A 7,516-nucleotide genomic window follows, 5' to 3' on the forward strand; every position below is an offset into this window, starting at 1 on the left:
CTTGCTGAAAATATTGACTAAAAGTCTAAAATACACAAAGTCTGATCTGATAAGAATGAATCTGATCCATAGATTGGATCTTGTTGCATGATCTGTATAAGAAATTCAGGCTGGAGGTCCAACCAAACCTGACCCATTCACTACTTGGACTGAAAGGGCTCGGCAATCGGCAAGATCCGCCTCAGCCCAATAAGTCCTGTGCCCAGCTCAAACCCTACAAGAGTCTGGTTGTCTTTTGCGAGGCTGAGACCGGGTCAGGCCTGTCAAGCCATAACAAGGCTTGGTCAAGCTAGGATGGGGTGACCCGATGTCCACCAAAGAATTCCAAGGATCATGTTCAGCAACACTTGAAACATTTATACCAACAGGCTCCGCTTGTCTGGTAGGAGCAACTAGTGCACCTCACCTTGTGTTGGGACGTTGCAGGTTCAAAACCCAATGGTATAATTGTATAACTGGTAGTGGTCTACCTAACCACCCAGCTTGCCTTTCAAGAATAAAAATGAAACATTTTATGGTAATTTTCATTAAGCCATGTTACATGCATCATTACCGTGTGCATATTAGGTAAAAAAACTGTTTACAAAGTTATGGTGAAGGATATAAAACCAAATCTGTTTGCAACTGATCCGTTTTTGATACCCGGTGCAAACAGTTATACGCAATCTATACCCTAACCAACCAAAACCCAAATCCGATATGCACTTAAGCCCATTTTATACACAGGCAGAAATTATCTTATACAATCTGTACCTCAACCCAAACCTGTTTCATTTCTGACAACCCAGTACTGGACAAGTAAAATTCTGTTTACAAAGTTATTGTGAAAGGTATAGAAGCAAACATGTTTCGACCTGACCGTTTTATTGCCTGGTGCAAACAGTTCAAAGCAATCTATACCCCAAATGACTTAAACTGAAACCAGGTATGTACTTGAATCCAAATCCAAATCCAAATCCAGTCCTGGACATTCTGTAACCCGAACCCAATGCACAACATTTATGATAACTTTAATCATTTCATAGAAATATCATAGCACTAATCCAATTGGCTTCCTTTATGATAACTGGATTACTAGCTCTAAAAAGCAAAAAAAAAAAAAAAAGTAATTGCATTAAATTATTGATTTTGATTCTTTCTAAATATGAACCAATATTTACAATATTTTCTTTTTTTTTAAATGGAAAATTTTCGTTTTAAATCGATAATTTGGTTAGTTTTCAATAATATTCTTTTTGTCTTCAATTTTTTTGCATACTTTATAATAGTGATCTTTAATATGCTTTACGAATTACAAGTGTTCATAAATATAATAAAGCTTTTTAATGTATAATCTTGTTTTTTTTAAGAGAATGCATTATCTTGTTAAAGGAGCAGCCAACTAAATTAAGAATGAGCTCGTGACAAACACAACCCATTTATACCCTAACCAGTCTATACTTGAATACATTAACCCCTACCGATCTACAATACTCGATCTTGAACCCAAACCCGAAACAAATGACGGCTAACCTGCTTTGTACTTGAACCGATTAACACATACGGGTCTAATTTTTATACCCAGTTAAAAAATGTGTCTACTTAAGACCTGGCCCATTTGCATCCCAACCCGCTAAAACCCATATGGGTCCACAATTTTCAGCCATACCCACACTGGACGAAAATCAAGCTGGATCGGTTCCAGATGTATTTAGATCCAATTAAAATAGGTTGACGACAGCTGAACTCCAATCCACCCCTTGATTTTTGGATATGGTCCAATAAATAATCGGTCTTGATATTCGTCTTGGCCAACCGTATTTTCAGATCATGCTGGATGGGTACAAGGATCTAATTAAGGCAGTATGTTCCAGTAGGATCCAGTTCCGGGTCCAGATGAAGGTAGCCCTGTTCATGAACTTGGCCTAGTTCCTGTTCGGACCTACTTACACCTTGAGTGCCGCACCTACTTGCTCCCCTATGTAAGGCATCAAGCCCTTGGGCTGCTCACGATGCCCAAACAAGCAGACCTCGAACATGTAAAACTAAAGACTGGGCTGTCCCAGTTTTAGGAGTAAACCTAGAAAGTGGAGCATGACCCGAACCATAGAAGCTCAGTTTCAGGTCCAAACCGAGCTCAACGATAGAGGCTCTGTTCCTGAGACCAATGTTACGCGGCTTAGACGAGCAACAGAGATGAAACCGCATACGAGGGAACGTTGTAGTCTGTTCTGTTGGGTGGTTTCAACAAATGAATGTGTTAGTCCCATATCGATCAGCGAGAGATGTTGGTGGCCAAGTCTCTTGTATATAAAGGGGTGGCATGCAACCGTTTACAATCACGCAGCCGCGTGGTGAGCACAGAGCGAACTATTCTTTCGCCTTTTACTAAAGAATACCGTGTGCTCGCCACTTAAAAACGGCATACGCCTATTTTTGGAGGGCGTTTCCCTCAAGGGAAAACCCTAGCAATGTTCTTGATTTAAATTCTTTGCTTCGATGGGGCTATGGTTTTTTGTCATGTTTTATCGTGTCCAAACTTGTCTCGAGTCTCTATATGTTTATTGTAAAATCGTTTAATCTTATTTGAATTTTTTACACAAAAATTAATGTTTTCATTTGTTACGGACGACTCTCTTTGTTTGGATATGAAAGACAGGAGGTGAAAACCGATTTGTTATAGGTTGGGTCGTGGATTGGATCTTCATTCTGGATCCCATGACACCTTGGAAGTTGTTGGATTTAATTGGCCCGTAATTCCCCAGTAAGTGCTTTAATTGGCAAATAGTGATTAATCAGCCTCGACCATCCTCATCATTTAGATTCTTTGAAAAATCATGATTAGTCACCACAAAAAAAATCGTCATTTACATTTTAAGAATAAAATAATTAGAACTAAAATTATTATAAAAAAAGAGTTCGATAACACAAAACAACAATTTTGAGTCTAAACCCAGTCACGTAAGCTGACCTAAGTTTTGTTTAACTTTCTACCACTAGATGGTATTGAATGCCAAATAATACAAAGTTAATCGAAGTTAAAAAACAGTCAATACGATCAAAGCTAGTCCAGAGTTCGATATGTCTATATGATCTAGGCTGAGCCAGTCCGGCTAGGTCTCTCATCCTGGGGGTGATTTCTCCCCGTAAATAAAAAAACAAAACAAAAATCTAAGCATGTGCCCCGTGTCGTATCAGTTGCTCCTCACCCTACATCGGATCATCAGATCAGAGATCGGAGGTTCTCAATGGCACCCAAGGGTGTATCCTGTTTAATTTGAAGAATCACATAACATAGCTTGATTCGAGTTGAACTCTTAAGAAGATCCATATGCCTTATAGTTGGGTTTGTTTCGAACAAGTTTACACACTTGATGGACTTATCTATGTGAGTATAAAGGTGGGGGTTGCCTAATATGAGACTTTGAACTTTGTCTTTAAAGCACTCATAAAACTGGGATACAACACATGATCCTTAATGTGCGGCTTTTATATATTGATAGACACACTTTTGACCACCTAAAGTGAAAGTGTTTGTTACAGTGTTTAGAAAGTCAATTAGGATTCTCAATTCAAAACTAACGTCATTGAGATCTCAAACTAAGTAACACTAACATAGGGGTTTAAATCCAAAAGGTACCCTCAATTACACACTTTGCGAATTGCCTCTTGAGATCTCTTCTTATAGTTTTAATCCACATGGGGATTATTGGGATTATATCTTAAAACTACCTAAGTTTCCTACTTATTTTTCTTCATTTGCTTAAGTTGTGGGTTTTGAGTTTTCTACAAAAGTTTGATCTTGGAAGGCGTAGGAACCTTCATTGACTTTGTATAGAAGGGTGGTGCTTTAGAGTGCATTGCCCTCAAGGGCATTGAACAAACCTATAAACCCACAATTGGATCTTGGATCATAAATAATATATATTTAGATTTAGATTTAGATTTGGGTTTGTGGATTACAGAACTAGACTCGACCTGACTCAGTTTGGTTTCGTCTTTGACTTTTTTTTAGTACTTATGACTATTTTAATCCTCAAGTATATTTTTCACCTTTGACCAACCATTAAATCGATTTTGACTTTCCATTAAAACTATTTGAATCTTTTTGGACACTGACCAAAATCCGTTTGGGCCTTGCCCAACATTTTTGCATGAGCATTAATGGTCCTAACGGTCCATAGCCATCCAGACATATTAACCTTCTATTATTTACCCAATATTGGTTGACTTTGACCCTTCCATGATTATTTTGGACCCAAAATTGGTGCCCTCTCTTTCCAGCTATTTGGGCATTCATGGCTGACCGTTTAGCCGACCGTGGTCCATTTATTTCTGATCGTTTGGGCCTATTCAAAGCCCTTTATGACCTTAATTGATAATTGTTGGGCTAGGGCCTATATAAACCCCAACCTTCTCCAATTCGAAGCATTTCATTCTCTTCTCTCCTTTTTCTCTCATGAGTGCACTATGCTCACTATATTCTCCTTGAGTTTTGCTTTCTCTTTCCTCTTTTGGTTTTCAAAGTTTGAAGTTCGGATTCAGTTACTATTCGAATCCAGGTTCAATTGCTATCTCGATCCGGTTAACCCAGATTCAGTTAGCCCAAATTCTTTTGGTCCTAATCGAGTTAGCCTAGATCCAGTTGTGATCCATAGCCAAGTTGTTATAGGATCCAGATTCATACTCGTATCCATACTCAGAATCTATACCCGATTCAACACTAGTCAATAGGTTGTTCAAGGGGGGGGTCTGTGTCGAGGTTGTTGGGCTCACCCAGTGTTGGGCATGGTCTGATCACTCAAAAAGCTTGGTTGTATCTTGAGAGCATAGTTACACGAGTACTCATTACTCTGATGACTTGATTCTAAGTAGAGCAACTATTGCTTAAAAAACAACACGTTTACGATGATTCAGTCTTAAAAGTTTCAATAGCATTCACATTGGACTCTCAAGAAAGAGAGTGTCATATCTTGCTAAAGTTGCAAATGATTCACAAAAGAAAGTTGTTTGTGTTCAATTATCTTAATTTTAAAACTATTTGAATCTTTTTGGACACTGACCAAAATCCGTTTGGGCCTTGCCCAACATTTTTGCATGGGCATTAATGGTCCTAACGGTCCATAGCCATCCAGACATATTAACCTTCTATTATTTACCCAATATTGGTTGACTTTGACCCTTCCATGATTATTTTGGACCCAAAATTGGTGCCCTCTCTTTCCAGCTATTTGGGCATTCATGGCTGACCGTTTAGCCGACCGTGGTCCATTTATTTCTGATCGTTTGGGCCTATTCAAAGCCCTTTATGACCTTAATTGATAATTGTTGGGCTAGGGCCTATATAAACCCCAACCTTCTCCAATTCGAAGCATTTCATTCTCTTCTCTCCTTTTTCTCTCATGAGTGCACTATGCTCACTATATTCTCCTTGAGTTTTGCTTTCTCTTTCCTCTTTTGGTTTTCAAAGTTTGAAGTTCGGATTCAGTTACTATTCGAATCCAGGTTCAATTGCTATCTCGATCCGGTTAACCCAGATTCAGTTAGCCCAAATTCTTTTGGTCCTAATCGAGTTAGCCTAGATCCAGTTGTGATCCATAGCCAAGTTGTTATAGGATCCAGATTCATACTCGTATCCATACTCAGAATCTATACCCGATTCAACACTAGTCAATAGGTTGTTCAAGGGGGGGGTCTGTGTCGAGGTTGTTGGGCTCACCCAGTGTTGGGCATGGTCTGATCACTCAAAAAGCTTGGTTGTATCTTGAGAGCATAGTTACACGAGTACTCATTACTCTGATGACTTGATTCTAAGTAGAGCAACTATTGCTTAAAAAACAACACGTTTACGATGATTCAGTCTTAAAAGTTTCAATAGCATTCACATTGGACTCTCAAGAAAGAGAGTGTCATATCTTGCTAAAGTTGCAAATGATTCACAAAAGAAAGTTGTTTGTGTTCAATTATCTTAATTTTAAAACTATTTGAATCTTTTTGGACACTGACCAAAATCCGTTTGGGCCTTGCCCAACATTTTTGCATGGGCATTAATGGTCCTAACGGTCCATAGCCATCCAGACATATTAACCTTCTATTATTTACCCAATATTGGTTGACTTTGACCCTTCCATGATTATTTTGGACCCAAAATTGGTGCCCTCTCTTTCCAGCTATTTGGGCATTCATGGCTGACCGTTTAGCCGACCGTGGTCCATTTATTTCTGATTGTTTGGGCCTATTCAAAGCCCTTTATGACCTTAATTGATAATTGTTGGGCTAGGGCCTATATAAACCCCAACCTTCTCCAATTCGAAGCATTTCATTCTCTTCTCTCCTTTTTCTCTCATGAGTGCACTATGCTCACTATATTCTCCTTGAGTTTTGCTTTCTCTTTCCTCTTTTGGTTTTCAAAGTTTGAAGTTCGGATTCAGTTACTATTCGAATCCAGGTTCAATTGCTATCTCGATCCGGTTAACCCAGATTCAGTTAGCCCAAATTCTTTTGGTCCTAATCGAGTTAGCCTAGATCCAGTTGTGATCCATAGCCAAGTTGTTATAGGATCCAGATTCATACTCGTATCCATACTCAGAATCTATACCCGATTCAACACTAGTCAATAGGTTGTTCAAGGGGGGGGTCTGTGTCGAGGTTGTTGGGCTCACCCAGTGTTGGGCATGGTCTGATCACTCAAAAAGCTTGGTTGTATCTTGAGAGCATAGTTACACGAGTACTCATTACTCTGATGACTTGATTCTAAGTAGAGCAACTATTGCTTAAAAAACAACACGTTTACGATGATTCAGTCTTAAAAGTTTCAATAGCATTCACATTGGACTCTCAAGAAAGAGAGTGTCATATCTTGCTAAAGTTGCAAATGATTCACAAAAGAAAGTTGTTTGTGTTCAATTATCTTAATTTTAAAACTATTTGAATCTTTTTGGACACTGACCAAAATCCGTTTGGGCCTTGCCCAACATTTTTGCATGGGCATTAATGGTCCTAACGGTCCATAGCCATCCAGACATATTAACCTTCTATTATTTACCCAATATTGGTTGACTTTGACCCTTCCATGATTATTTTGGACCCAAAATTGGTGCCCTCTCTTTCCAGCTATTTGGGCATTCATGGCTGACCGTTTAGCCGACCGTGGTCCATTTATTTCTGATCGTTTGGGCCTATTCAAAGCCCTTTATGACCTTAATTGATAATTGTTGGGCTAGGGCCTATATAAACCCCAACCTTCTCCGATTCGAAGCATTTCATTCTCTTCTCTCCTTTTTCTCTCATGAGTGCACTATGCTCACTATATTCTCCTTGAGTTTTGCTTTCTCTTTCCTCTTTTGGTTTTCAAAGTTTGAAGTTCGGATTCAGTTACTATTCGAATCCAGGTTCAATTGCTATCTCGATCCGGTTAACCCAGATTCAGTTAGCCCAAATTCTTTTGGTCCTAATCGAGTTAGCCTAGATCCAGTTGTGATCCATAGCCAAGTTGTTATAGGATCCAGATTCATACTCGTATCCATACTCAGAATCT

General features: G+C 39.0%; 1 non-coding gene across 1 annotated transcript; it reads left to right on the top strand.

Annotated features, from left to right (window-relative positions):
* The first annotated feature begins 2,324 nt into the window (after positions 1-2,324).
* Positions 2,325-2,442, top strand: LOC149835208 (U5 spliceosomal RNA). Its single transcript, XR_016432926.1, has one exon. It is a non-coding gene; the product is annotated as a U5 spliceosomal RNA (small nuclear RNA).
* The last annotated feature ends 5,074 nt before the right edge of the window (positions 2,443-7,516 follow it).

The sequence above is a fragment of the Nuphar pumila genome, chromosome 6, assembly GCF_984573655.1.
Source record: "Nuphar pumila chromosome 6, dmNupPumi1.hap1.1, whole genome shotgun sequence".
In the NCBI taxonomy this organism is placed as follows: Eukaryota; Viridiplantae; Streptophyta; class Magnoliopsida; order Nymphaeales; family Nymphaeaceae; genus Nuphar; species Nuphar pumila.